This window comes from Mustela nivalis (assembly GCF_964662115.1).
Source record: "Mustela nivalis genome assembly, chromosome: 13".
Lineage (NCBI taxonomy): Eukaryota > Metazoa > Chordata > Mammalia > Carnivora > Mustelidae > Mustela > Mustela nivalis.
Window position 1 is genome coordinate 67,882,359 of NC_139032.1, and position 14,589 is coordinate 67,896,947.

The 14,589-nt window shown below is 48.7% G+C and overlaps 1 protein-coding gene across 1 annotated transcript in view; it reads left to right on the forward strand.

Moving 5' to 3' along the window:
* Window positions 1–9,816: 9,816 nt before the first annotated feature.
* The window catches only part of LOC309846252 (uncharacterized protein), a 543,217-nt gene continuing 538,444 nt past the window's right edge, over window positions 9,817–14,589 (forward strand). The window contains exon 1 of the transcript XR_014301811.1: window positions 9,817–10,048. The gene's annotated coding sequence lies outside the window, so the exon portion shown is untranslated. The remainder of the gene's footprint in view (window positions 10,049–14,589) is intronic.

The window sequence follows — 14,589 nt, forward strand, 5'->3', positions numbered from 1 at the left end:
TCCTTCTCCATAGTTAAGAGAGCTAGGAATCAGAGAGGTGAAGTGGCTTTTTCAGGGTTACACAGCTGGTCAGGAAAGAAGCCTTAATTCTAACCTGGGGTTTCCACTTCTAGACCTCATGTTCTTTCAATCACACCATGGAATCCTTCCGTTACAGAAGCAGATCTACATCACAATAGATCATCTGTCAGGTGAGGATGCGTAATCAGGGTGGTGATGTCAGAATTCAGTGAGACAGATTAAATTATAAACAGTTCGAATTTCCTGTCGTGTTCCTTTCTCCTCAGGTTCATCCTCTCACTGCTCCAGATAGATCAAAATGAAAACCACAAATTCCACTGGATCCTTGCCTGAAAACCCCCTTGTTCTCCTTGACTCTCAGGATAACGTTCAAAATCTTAGGCTTGGCATGCAAAATCTTTCTTGATCAGAAGCCTTTCTACCTATACAGGTTTACTTTTCTCTGCATCTGCACCTACTGCCACTTGGGAAGCTCAGCTTTGTCATTTCCCCTAAAAATATCAGCTCCGGTCACATCTTGTGCCACCTTCTCCATCTGGAGCAATTCTCTTGTCCTTTTCTTTCTAGGTGAGCTATCACCTGACTCCGAATATCACAGAAGCCCACGAATGATGCTCCGTGCATACGTCTCGGCTCTTCTCACGTGTGATATGCAACTTTACTTTTTTCACCTGTTGCTCCTGACTTTGTTCATCTTTGGGTCCTCAGTGCCTAACACAACTCCTTGGCATACAGTGAGTTCACTCAATGCTTGCGAGATGGCTTCATGGAAGGTACAAAGAAATGTCTTTGGGAATTGTAAGCCGAATCAAAGCCCAGTTCATGTGTGACATGGGGTTTAGCACTACTTGACCATTTGCAATTAAAACTCCTTGTGGGGTGTGGGGAGGGGAAGCTTGAAAGCCTGTATTCAAAAACATTGACCATGGTGTTTAAAAAAAGATACTTTTAGGGAAAAATGATTGACATAAGGGACCTTGGTTAACCTTGGGGTTTTTCCTCACCATACTCTTTTGAGCATGAGTAAGAGTCGGAAGTTTGTGGCTTCTTGAATGACTCAGCCTTGAAAGGTCTGAATTGTTTTGCAGACCAAACGCAGATCAGTGGGTCACCACAAAAGTTTGCTGCAGGAGAGCTCTAAATGCCCTTCTCCGTGGGCTATCCTAGGCCATCTCACTTGGCTCTCCAGGAATTCATGAGGATCTGACCCAGCTGGTCTCTACCCAACCTTCCTTAAGTTATATTTTAAATTATTTAAAATATCATCTATAAAATCTCCTTATTAGACAAATCAAGGCAGGGTCTTTGACCTCCTGAAACTCTTCTACAACATTCTGGACTAATGATCTTGTTGACCTTAAAAAACAAGAGCCACTTCTTTTACCCGCAAAATGAGTTTATTGGGAATAGCAGAGGAATTATAATTTGGGACAAGCAAACTATGGTGAGCTGTGGGCAAGTCCAGAGAACAGAGGAGATAAGCTTGCTTTTGTAGGGGAAAGGAGGAAGCTGGGTACAGCGGTTTTGCTGCGTTCTCATTGGCTGGGCTGTTGCTGGGCAAGGAGAAATTCTTTCTTCCCTCTGCTGGACTATGGAAAGTAGGCTTCTTCCAGTTGGATAAGGGGAGATACTCTTCTTGCTCCAAGTGGTAGTGTGTGAGAGCACCTCCTGCAGGGTTTCATGACTCCAATGTTTCACGAGGTTTCCTTTCTTTATTTTTTATAATTTTTAGCATCTACTCAAATCTACTGGGCTTACTATTCTGAAGACAGCCTATCAGTTGTTCTTACAAAAACTTGCTTAAATATCGATCTATACTCTGCCTCTTTTAATGTCCCACTTATTAGTTGTTGGGACCGGGAGACATAAAACCTTCTTTTCTTGTCTCCTAGAAATATTTTTCTCCTTGCCAACTTTTGAACCCCTTGTGTTCGGAGACAGAGCTAATGGCTGCCTCTGGACACTCTCTTAGCCGGCTTGGAGGTCCTCCTGCAGTGTGTAGTGGGCATAGATATCACTGTAAGGTCAAAACGGGAGATAATGTGGGCCAGCCACATACACACCAGCATGAACACATCTGTAACTTCCTCTATCGGGAGGTGGTCAAGGCTGGAATAAGAGGATTTATGACAGACTACGGTACTATGAATTAAAACCCGTCCCTACTCCCTCGATCATAAAAATCAATGGTTTTATTTTCTGTGTTTGCCAGTGTCTGTCCATATGCAGAGCTCAGTTTTTATAGGTATACCGACGAGGTGGCTATTTCATGTTCTTTTCTTTGCTGAATGAGTCCTAAGTATTTTTCATGTGATTTCAGAGTAGGCTGAATTATTTTAAAGGATGCAGAAACATGATGGTTGACTTGTTTGTTCCCTAGTGTTGGGTAGGCAGGTTGTTTCCAGAGTCTGGCAGTTGTGGTTAGAGAACACTGAGGCCAACTCCTCCCATTCCCCCGGGCCAGCCGCTGATAGGGCCCCTGGCCTAGGCAGTCTGTCGTGTTGGAGGGCAATGGTCTGTGGGGCTTTGAACACTCCAGTGAGTCTGAAAAGGATCCTGCTGCCCTTGGGCTGGTATCCACAGAGCTGGAGGAAGGCTTGGCTCCTTCATGCCCCCCACTCCCCCACCGAGTGGTTCCGTCTTACACCTGGGCTTTTGTTCTGGTTTCCAGTCCTCTCACTGGGAGACTGGTGCCAGCCCTCATGCTTAACTCTGATGTTCTCACTTGTGGAACTTCAGGGGCCCCTGTGCTGGACCACCCAGGTCCCTCTTCAAAAGGGCAGGACCTGGGACGCCTGGGTGGCTCAGTTGGTTGGGCAGCTGCCTTCGGCTCAGGTCATGATCCCAGCGTCCTGGGATCGAGTCCCACATCGGGCTCCTTGCTCCGCAGGGAGCCTGCTTCTCCGTCTGACTGCCTTCCACTCTGTCTGCCTGTGCTCGCTCTCGCTCGCTCTGACAAATAAATAAAATCTTTAAAAAAAAAAAAAAAAAGGGCAGGACCTGGCCCCCCGGCTTCCAGGACTGTTCCCTGCACACAGTTGTACAGGATGGCCTCCGCTGAAGACAGCTGCCCTGTCGAAGCCCCTTCCCTGAGCCAGCTCCATGACAGATGCAGGGGTGGAAAGGCCTGGGCCCCTGTCCGCAGTCCCGGACAGCTGTGAGGAGGCATCGCAGCCTCAGGCCTGAGAACTCTAGCAGGGCTCCATCACATCCCAACTGCCCCCTCTACTCCTGCTTCTTTCCTTCTCCCCAACCCCCCTTCCTTCCACAGCAACAATCCCCAGACCACACCCTAATAAACCTCGTGCCCACTCCTCTCCATCTCAGAGAGCTGGCTTCCTGGGAAAGCCTGCGACCCCTTCCTAGTCCCTACTGCCTGGGCTCTGCTCTCCCCACAGCACCTAGGCAGTGCCTGGGATGCTAGTGCAGGGGGGACCTCCCCACGCCCCTGAGTCACAGGACCACCTTCCGTGACACTCCAGGACATCACTGGCCCCTGGTGAGCTCAGTTTCCAGCTCTTCCTCGGAGATAGTTTTCAATTCTTCTTTCCCCCTAAAATCTCCACAAAGGATTGCTAAATTCTGGTGACGGGGTGATTAGAATATGGAAAAAGTCTCCTGCCCTTCCTTCTCTCCTATCCATTTCTTCCTTTCCTCCTACTGTCTCTGTTCTGTGGGAGCCTGCATTGCCTGTTTCCCCGTGGACCATGGCCACACCCTCCTAACCGGCCCCCCTGTCTGCCCTTAGGCATCTGCTGTCCTTCACACTGCGACCTGAGGGACCATTTCAGAGCTCACATATATGCACGTCATTCCCTTGCCTAAAGTCTTCAATGCCTCCTTACAACCTGTAGATCAAAACCTAGACTCTTAGCAAGCCCTCTGTGGGTTACCCCACGGGGGCCGGTGAACAGCCTGGGAGGCTGGTGTCTTGGCTTTGCTCTCTGATAGCCGTGTGACTGTGGGGGGGCCCCTGGGACCTGGTACCTGACTTCAGGGGGCTCCTCGGTTACTGCACCTGTACAATGAGGAGAGCAGTAGCTCCTTTTTCACTGGAGGTTTGTTTTCGCTTTTAGAGCAGCTTTATTGAGATACCATTTATAAACCACACCATTCACCCATTTAAGGCATAGGAGTCAATGGTTTTTGGTGTCCACAGAATCGCACAACTGCCGCCCCCTCACTGACTGATTTGGAAGGTCAGATGAGCCGTGTAGGGGAAACATTTAGTGCAGTGCCGGGGGCACAGGCACGCTCAGTAAATGGCAAATACTGTTGTTCTTGATGGATCCCTTATCTCTGGGGCAGGTACTCGGGGTGACAACCTCATGACCTAGTACAGGGGACACTCAGGCATCAGGAAGGGAGCTTCCGGTCTCTTCTGTCTGTGGCTTGAAGCTCCTCATTCATTCCTGTTCTTCAAAGATAAAAAGTGAGGGCGCCTGGGTGGCTCAGTGGGTTAAGCCGCTGCCTTCGGCTCGGGTCATGATCTCAGGGTCCTGGGATCGAGTCCCACATCGGGCTCTCTGCTCAGCAGGGAGCCTGCTTCCTCTTCTCTCTCTCTGCCTGCCTCTCTGCCTACTGGTGATCTCTCTCTGTCAAATAAATAAATAAAATCTTAAAAAAAAAAAAAAGATAAAAAGTGAGGCGGAGGGAGGTCATGGCTTTCCCCAAATCACCACTCCAATATCTCTTTAATACAAGGGCAGATAAATAAGTCTATTTGCCCCCCCCCCCCCCCCGCCCCATTGTTTAAGTTTGGAAACCAGCCACTGCAAGTTTCTGGAAGAGATAAGATCAGGTAGGAAAAAAAAATCCAAAGAGAAAAGGAAATTGACTTAAAGTCTATGTGATGATTCCGAGTGGGGGGGGGGCTCCCCTCTCCCTGCACTTCCTCTTTTCTCACCTCCTCTGCAGGCTTCACATGAGCTGCAGGTCAGGGCGACACGCTAGACAATGATCGAAGCCTGGAGGCTGCTCGTTAGTGAGCAAATGACTGTGCAGAGAAGTCTGGAGGTGGCATTCCAAACTCGCTGGGAGCTCGGGCCCTTGGTGTGCATTTGGTTCCCGGGCTTTAAAATCCCCATGCTAGAGGGAATCCCCGACCAGCCAGTTTTCACCAGGTGGGTTTGAATCAGTTCCAGCCTCCCTTTCTGGGCTATTTTTCTCTTTGTTGCCTTACAGCTAGATACGCTGGGGTCCCTGTATCAGAACTCCTTTGCTCCTGTTCCATCCCCACCCTGGCTGAAGCAGGGAATAGGCTTGGTAGAGCAGGGAAGGGGCACCTGGCTTGGGCTACTGGGACCCCCAACTGTGGCCTGAGTTGAGCCCTGCCCCATGCCTCCCCATCCCACGGTCAGGATTACTATTCACTCTTCCTAAATTTAGCCTGTGTTCTGCCTCCCTTTCTAAGTTCCTGTGCTGGGGCCTCCCTGTTTGTAAGGCTGTCTCGGGCACCCTCCCCATCCCCCTCCTAACCCCAGTGCCAGCTGTGGACTCACCTTCTGGCTGGACCTTGTCTATTTCTGTTTATGGTTAAATCCAGTCTTCTGCCTGGCACATAGTAGGAGCTGAATACATACTTGCTGAACAAATACATTGTAAACATCCAGGAGAAATAGATTTGTAGGAATGGAAGGTGATCAGCTGTTTGTTTCCAAAGCCGGGATGATGGGATGATGTGAAAGGTTTGAACTGCTTATTTCATCAAACCCTAACCTGTTAGAGAAATGTAAGACTGATTTCCTTAGGTTTTAAAAGCTGTCAAAGGACTTAATTTAACATGCTGAACCTCTTCAAATTTCAGAACACTTACCCCATGTGCTTCTCCTGTATAATCCTAAATCCTGTTCACAATTCTGCCATTTGGATTTGACGTGTATTCCCACCCACATGGGGATAACCTGCTTTTTCATAATTCTATAATAAAATGACTGCAGCCATCTTTGCTGTTCAAACCCAAATCTAGCCAGATATTTATTTATAAACACAACCCCTCATACATGCTGAAGGGATTCATGTAGTCTTCAGAGGTATTTCAAATCGAAGAATAAACTTCTCAAAAATGAAAATTTGTGGTTGTTTCTCTGTGGGGAGACCAACCACGTTTATTAATAAAATAAAGGAGAAAAACAGTGGCCCAGCATCAAGGGCACGTGAGGCAGGCTTGAGAAGGCGGCAGAGGGTGCAGGAAGCTGTCCACCATGGTCTCCCTCTGCTGCTACCTGCTCTGGGGGTTCCCACTCCAGGACATTGTCTTGTGCTCCCAAACCCCTCACTTGCCACAGTGGAGCTGTTGCTGTTTGCCTGGATTCTAACACACTCTTCACATGGCCTCTGTTATGGCCTGAATTGTGTTCCCCTCAAAATTCCTGTGGTGAAGCCCCAGCGTGGCTGTATTTGGAGATGAGGCTTCTGTGGAGGTAGTGAAGGGTATATGTAAAGGCAGAGCTCTAGTTCGGGAGGGCCGGTGTCTTCGTAGGAAGAGGAAGAGACACCGGAGTTCTCTCTCTGAGCACACACGCAGGGAAGGCTGTGTGAGGCTGCAGTGAGAAGGTGGATGTCTAGAAGCCGGGAAGACGTCCTCACTAGACGTGCGGTCTGCTCCCACTTTGACTGTGGACTTCTAGCCTCTGGGACTGTGAGAAATCAAGGTCGACGGTTGAAGCCACCCAGGCCATGGCATTTTGTGATGGCAGCTCCAACAAACTAACATGGCCTCCTTGTGGTTTTTTATTTTTCCTTTTCTTCCCCCAGGGACAATGCGTTGGCTTCCTAGGGCTACTGTCACAAAGGACTAGAAACTTGGCGGCTTTATGAAAGCAGCAGAAATGTCTATTTGTCCAAGGTGCAGAGGTTAGAAGTCTGAAATCAAGGTGTTGGCAGGGCCACGCTCCCTCGGAAGTTTCTAGTGAAGGCCCTTCCTGGCCTCTTGCCCCTCCTGGTGGCTCCGCTGTCCCTTGGCCTCTGGCTGGAGCCCTCCGTTCTCCACTGCATGGCTCCTCCGGCTTCTCTCTGAGTCTCCTCCCCCCCGTTTATGGGAACGCTTGTAGGGCCCACCCAGTTAGTCCAGGATGGCCTCATCTTGAGGTCCATAATTGAATTACATTGGCAAAGACGCTTTTTCCTAAAAAGGACACATTCCCAGATTCAGGGGGTTAGGATGTGGATATATGTTTTGGGGGTCACCGTTCAATCCACTATAGATAGGCTGTTTTATGGCACACAAATGATGACCACCATATGTACGTCTCTTCATAGATAACCACGCCCTTTTGATGCATATGAGCTTGTGTGTTCTTGGCAAATGCTGGGAGAGGTTACTCTATGACAGTCTCCACTTACGGAGGAAGAAAGGAAGCTGGAAGTGACTCGCACAAGGCCACACTGCGAACAAATTATGTAGCTGCATTTTCTTTCTTTCTTTTTTTTCGTTCACTTAGTTTTCCACCTAATAAGGTCTACCCTTTGAAGTTCTTCTTCTTCTTTTTTAAATTAACATATAATGTATTATTTGTTTCAGGGGTACTGGCCTGTGATTCATCAGTCCTACACAATTCACAGTGCTCCCCAATGTTCATCACCCGGCCACCCCATCCTTCCCAGCCCTGTCCATAAGAGTCTCTTATGGTTTGGCTCCCTCTCTGGTTTTGTCATTTCATTTTTTCCTCTCTTCCCCTATGATCCTCTGCCTTGTTTCTCAAATTCCACATATGAGTGAGATCATATGATAATTGTCTTTCTCTGATTGACTTTTTTCAGATAGCATAATACTCTCTAGTTCCATCCATGTCATTGCAAATAGCAAGATTTAATTTTTTGATGGTTGTATAATATTTCATTATATACACACACACACTCACACAAACATACATATATATGGCACATCTTTTTTATCCATTCATCTGTTGATGGACATATCTTGGCTCTTTCCATAGCTGGGATATTGTGGATTATTGTTGTGGACATTGCTGCTATAAACATTCAGGCGCACGTGCCCCTTCAGATCATTACATTTGTATCTTTGGGGTAAATACCTACTAGTGCAATTGCTGGGTCGTAGGGTAGCTCTATTTTCAACTTTCTGAGGACCTCCACACTGTTTTCCAGAGAGGCTGCACCAGCTTGCATTCCCACCAACAGCGTAGAAGGGTTCCCCTTTCTCCGTATCCTCACCAACATCTGACTTGCTACTTTTAGCCATTCTGACTGGTGTGAGTTGGTATCTCACTGTGGTTTTGATTTGTATTTCCCTGATGCCAAGTGATGTTGAGCACTTTTTCATGTGTCTCTTGGCCATCTGGATGTCTTCTTTTGCAGAAATGTCTGTTCATGACTTCTGTCCATTTTTGGATTGGATTATTTGTTCCTTGGGTGTTGAGTTTGGTAACTTCTTTATAGATTTTGGGTACTATGTGGCTGCATTTTCATCCAGGATTTTCTGTCTCCAAATTCCATCTTTTTCTCACCGTGCTCTACCGTCTCTCAATCACTGTTGATGAAATGAAGATGATAGAGTTAAGAAAAGTCCCTACAAACCTATATTGGATAATTGCCCTGACCCTGGTCCTGTGCCAAGAGTTTTATTTGCACGAAGTCATTTTATCCTCACTGCAACTCTAAAGGCTGGTGCCATTATTATTTCTATTCTACAGTCAAAGAAACTGAGGTTTCTAGCTAACATCAGTTAGCTAACATCAGTCATCCAAGCTTCCCAGCTTGGCAAAAGGCAGAGCTCAGATTTGAATCCATGTCTGTCTGAATCCACAGCTTGAAGTCTTTTTTTTTTTTTTAAAGATTTTATTTATTTATTTGACAGGCAGAGATCACAAGGAGGCAGAGAGGCAGGCAGAGAGAGAGAGAAGCAGGCTCCCTGCTGAGCAGAGAGCCCGATGCGGGACTCGATCCCAGGACCCTGAGATCATGACCTGAGCCGAAGGCAGCGGCTTAACCCACTGAGCCACCCAGGCGCCCCTCCACAGCTTGAAGTCTTAATCCACATGAGCTACGTGGTAACTTGGCATTTGCAAATACCTCTGGAATTAAAATCCAAATGGCATACAAATTAACAGTCCAGATTATGGAATTAACTTTGCACTCTGATCTGTCTGCCTTTTGAGCCTAGAGAGGCAACATGCCATAATGGTGAAGGGCATGGATTCTGGAGCCAGTCTAGGTTTGATTCCTTGTTCTGCCAATTACTGTCTTTGTGGCATTGAGGGAACTTTGCTTGTGGTTGTCTCAGTTTCCCCATCAGTCAAATGGGAGCGATATTCATAGTACCTACATGGGTTAATAAGTTAATACTTGTCAAGCTTTTGGAACGGGGCCTGGTACATGGCTGGTACTATGTGAGTGTTAAATTAAAACAAGATCATCAGCCTTCCTAGAGTCTCAAGACAGGACGGCACACTCATGTGAGAGCGAAATGTAAAAGCTCATGACACAGGCTTGCTTTAGGCTGCTCGACAACCAATGGTGGCTTTTATTTTCCTTGCATGTGGGGGGTTGAAGTTTGCCTTGATGTCTTCCCTGGCTCTTCTTTGGCAAAAACACTGCAACCAGGGTTCTTGGGGGAGGAAACCCGCAAACTTCACGCTCCCGCTGGCACAGAGATGCAGAATTGTCAGGAAGCAGTTTTGCTTCCAACAGAATTCCTGAAAGAGTGTACTTTACTGTCATGAAACAGTCAAGGGGACATCTGGCTCTAAGGACCCTCCCTTCCTGGCAGCACTGGGCGAGCTGTCTTTAGCCAGATTTTCTCTAACTCCCCCCACCAAAATGCAGCCAGGGTCTTGCAGAAGGAGTGAAGTCATCTTCAGGACACCTTGCATGAGACCATCTCCTGGGCGTGTTTGCACTTTAGCAGATCGTCGATCACCCCTGAGATTCTGGGATCTGGGAGGGGCCCGTCCTCCTCTCCTGCCTCCAGGGGAGTGAAGACACACTGAGTTCTCTTTGCAGCTGTGCACTGACTGCTTTCCCACTCGCAGGCTCTGAGCTCCGTGCAGGCAAGAACAGGGCACAGGTGAGGTGTTTAGTAAGCGACTGTTTCCAGAATTGGATGGTGTGTGGGTGGTTCTGGGCTGCCCGGTTTTCCAGGGCGAAGGAGCAGGATCAGCCGCCTGTGTAGTTACACAGAAAGGCCCTGAACTTGGCTACTGCTCTCCAGTCATGGTCTTGAAAGTCTTAATTGTTTCTAAAGAGGCTCCATGGGTTGTATGGTTGCTCTTATGGAGGAGGCGTGACTGCCCCCGAGTTCTCTGTCCCCAGCCCTCAGGACTTCCGAGAGGCCTGATCTGTCCTTTGGGTGGTGAATATCTAAAAAGATGTATAGAAGTTTAACAGTCTTACTTGGTCAGTGCTCTATTGTGTATGCCCTTGGGACTGCACATTAAAATGCTTCCACTGCCTTCCTGAGATGATGCTCATATCGGCTGCTCTTTTTCTTCTGTTAGTGGGTTTATTTCCATTTATCCAGGCTTACAGGTAAGCACGGCCTTTTGCCAATCAGGTTGTTATCATTTTGCTCAAGAACGATAATAGGACAGGCCTGCCAAGGTAGAAACAAATGCACAGTCTCTTCTGCTGAGTTGGCCAGGGCTGATGGGAGGATGGGCTGGCTTGGATCATTCCAACCAGGGACTTCTCCAGCGCGTGCAGTTTCGGGGAACTTGGGTATAAAAGAATGAGCAAGAGACAAGGTCTTTGCCCTGGCAGAGCTCAGAGCCTAGGGGACAGAGCAGACAGAGGGAAGTCACATAACAGCACGGATAGGTCAGTGCAAGTGCTGCTGTGTGTTATAATAGAACCACAGGGAGTTAGGAGTGTTTGCCAGGGAGAGGAGGTCAGGCGACAAGAAAGGCATCAGGAGGAAATGATGTTTGGGGAGAGAGGGGAAGGCGGATTTTCTCAGGCGAGGGCGTGCGGATGGGGAGTAGAGGGAAGAGCATGTGCAAAGTGACTGCTGTGGGAGGAAGTGGGGCGACATTTGAGGGGTGAGAAGGACCAGTGTGGAAGGGCAGACAGGAGAGGCAAGAAGTAGGGGAGGGTGCAAAGCAGAGATTTGGGTTTTGGTCTTGGTCCTTAGCACAAGAAGTCACTGAAGCCAGTAAAGAGACTTTCAGCTCTGTGTTGTTAAAACTGATCTGTTTGAATTAGGGAGGGCAGATTGGAGGGGACAAGAGTAGGGAAGGGCGCAAGGAGGAGGCTGTGCCACTGGCCCAGACGAGAGCTAATGGGAGCTTGGACCAGTTGGTGCATCCCTGGAATAAACAGAGGCATATTTAAGAAGGGAAAGAGTGGCACCTGGTGATGGCTTGTTATGGGAAGACTCATGAGCCTCCCTGCCTCATAAGAGAAGTAGACGTTGAATGAGTGTGGGAATAGTGCTGTACAGGCAGCAGGCATTCAGTGAATATGTTCTGCCTTCCTTGTCCTTGAATCTGGGCTTCTGAGGCTCTGTCAGCCCTTAAACCAACCCTTGGAGGTGTCTGCACAGCTTCAGTTTCTCAGACAGTTCCAGAGTGTCACCTCCCACCTTTGTAGACCCCATCTCCGTGCAGCTGTGGCCCACCTTGCTCTGGGACTGGGTGGGGAGCATCCCATATTGACATCACAGTCAACCAGGGCCCTGGAATCTTTGTTCTCATGGTGTTGAGGCACACCTCTGTCATCACACCCTTGCTGGCCACACTCCCAGGTCCCAGGCGAGGGGAGATGCATGCTGGCAGCTAAGCACAGAGGTGGGGTTGTGGTCCTCTGGCCGCAGTCCTCTGAGGGGCCCTTGGTAATGGAGCCACAGACTGAGCACTGTCTACTGCAAAGAGCAGGAGAGCAGAGGGGCAGAATTCATGTGGGTTTCCATCTTTCGTGATGACTGGGAGGAAGGCAATTGCAGAAAGGGCCCTGGGGAGGGAGGCGCTCAGTAGGGGCCCATGCCTTACAGTATATGCACTAGTATATATGCACCTTAATGTCTTTGCACATGCTTTAATGTATATGCAAGCTGTGTGCCCGTGGGGGTGTGCAGGTGCACGCTTATGAGCAGTATATAATTCTGTTATGTCTGTCTGCTTGCATGCTTGTGTTCATATCTGCATGGGCATGTGCATGTATGCATGGCTCTCTGTGTATGCACATGCATGCTGGGGCATGTGGGATGTATGTTTCTGTGTGGGCGCATGCATGCACACCGTGTACTGGGGTGCCTGTGTGTGTGTGTGCCCTTGGAGGAGCCCTGGGTCTAAGCAACCCTCTCCCCAGAGTCACACATGCCCCCAGCTGCCAGCAGGTGGCCCCTGAGCACCACGCGCTGGGCTCTGGGGAAGGGGCCCGCCACGTTCCTCCAGCCCTCTCCTTCCTGAGAATCACTGCAGTGAGGACCGCAAGATTCCTCCTCACTACTCTGGTCTCTCAGGCTTTATCCCTGAGGCTCTGCCTACCCTAAGTTCCACCCTCAGCCCACCCAGAAGCAGAGGTACACCTAGTAGTCATGGGAGACAGTGGGTGTAAGGAAGAGGATTCTGATGTGTGGCAAGGACCTGAGAGTGGCAGGGACTTACCTTTACATAGAGTGAATGAGTGACTGCTCTTGGTTCTGCTCGGGACTCTTGCTGAGAGATGCTGGCCCTACACCCAGGTGCATAGGGAAACCCCTGGCCTTGGCTGAGGCTGGGGAGCAGCGCAGTCTGAGGGTGAGAACTAGTCTCTCTGGACCACAGAATGGACAGAAGACAATGCCTAGGGATGCTTACTAACCTCTGGTTGAAGTGACATTGAGGCCAAGTGAGGCAGACAGATGGCATTTCTCTTTCTTGGAGGCGTGGCAGTTCCATCACCCATATCTCACAAAGACAGCAACCGACTGCATGCACAAAGACAGCCAGTCTTTATTTAATTTTGACTGTGTGGCCTCAGGACACTTTGGAAGGCTTGAGAAAGAACTAGGGACTAAGTTGGACTTGACCACATTCCTGTGAGAGCCACTAGAAGGCCAGGGAATTGACTATGACCTGAGTTATCTCCCGCATGCAGCCCCTGCAGAACAAGCCCCACGTCTGTTTCTGGGTGCACCTGTACCCAGTGTGGAACTGAGTTGGGGCCGAGCTGGAGCTGTCCCTCACTGGTGACTCCATGAGCAGGTGCTGTATGGGGCTAGTCGGCACAGTCTGGAGCACCTGGCAGAGGGTGGCCTGTGTGAGGCCAGCTGGCCTAGTGGAGGTGATGTGGAGATGGGTAGAGCTCTCCCTGAGTCTGGATGAGACCTACTGTGGTGGTCCCGGGTGGAAACTGAGAAGGAGGGCTCAGGTCAGACCTTTGTAGACTGTCTGAACTGGAAAAGATCTGAGCCATCAGACAGTCCTGTGGTTTTTGCAGTTTCTTTCTTTCAGGGCCCTGGGGGTTCCTGGGATATACCCTAAGGCAGCCAGTGATGGTGGGAAGGGAGTGGAGAGAGAGAGAGAGAGAAAGGGAGAGACAAGACTCTGGACCCCTAGCCTTGGTTCCATTGAAGCAGCTCAGCTTTTTATCCTGAGGACAAACTGGAGTTCATTTTTAATCAAAGGAGTATTTATTGAGTGCCTACTGTATGCAACTCAGTGTTCCAGATTCTAGAACTATTTGGAGACCAGGATATACAACCTCCCTACTCTTGACCAATATTTTCTAGCAGGGAAGGCCAGGAAACAGACAGATAGGTCAGTTTTGGGTTGTAAGTGATATGAACACAATAAAACGGGGCATGCAACAGAGTGACTTGGGGGGGAAGGAAGAAGTGGAGATACTTTAGATCCTGTTTAAGGATGGTCTCTCTGAGGTGATATTTGAGCTGACGCCTGAATAATGACAGTGGGAAGAGCATTCTGGATAAGATTTTGTTTGAAGAAAAAGCTCTGCGGAAAAATTTGAAAATCACTCAGTTAGTCTTTTATTTATATTCATTTATTTAAATTTCAAAGGTAATACATATTCATTGTAACAATTTCAAACCTTATTAATGTATATAAAGTCAAATGTAGAAGTAGCTTCTTTCCTCTTCATCTCCCCTCCCCCTACCCCCAGTTGCACTTCCTGGAGAGAATCCCTTTATCGGGTCGGTGGATAACCTCCCAGATTTTTCTCTCTGCATTTGCAAATATATATGTTAATTTCCCACTTTATCTCTACTTGCCTGTCTCATAGGACATGCAAGCTTCCCAAGTCCAAAATGGACTCTGGAATTTCTCTACTAAACTTCTCCTCCCCCCCCCGCCCCCGGGCTCTCTCATCTCAGTAAATACCACCACCAGGCCCCAAATTTGGTGCCATCCTCAATTCCTTCTTCACTTACTGTCAGACGCCAAGAGCAATCCACTAGCAAATCCTGTTGGCTCTACCTCCAAAGTACGCCATTATCTGGACACTTCTCTCACTTTCCACTGCCAGCTACCTGGGCTCAGCCCCCAGTCCATCTTGCCAGGACCTCCTCACTTCTCTCCGTTCTCTCATTGGTATTTTCCTACAATACATTCTTCACCTGGCAGCCAGAATGATCTTTTCAAAATGGCAAAGCTGGTCACGTCCCTCCTT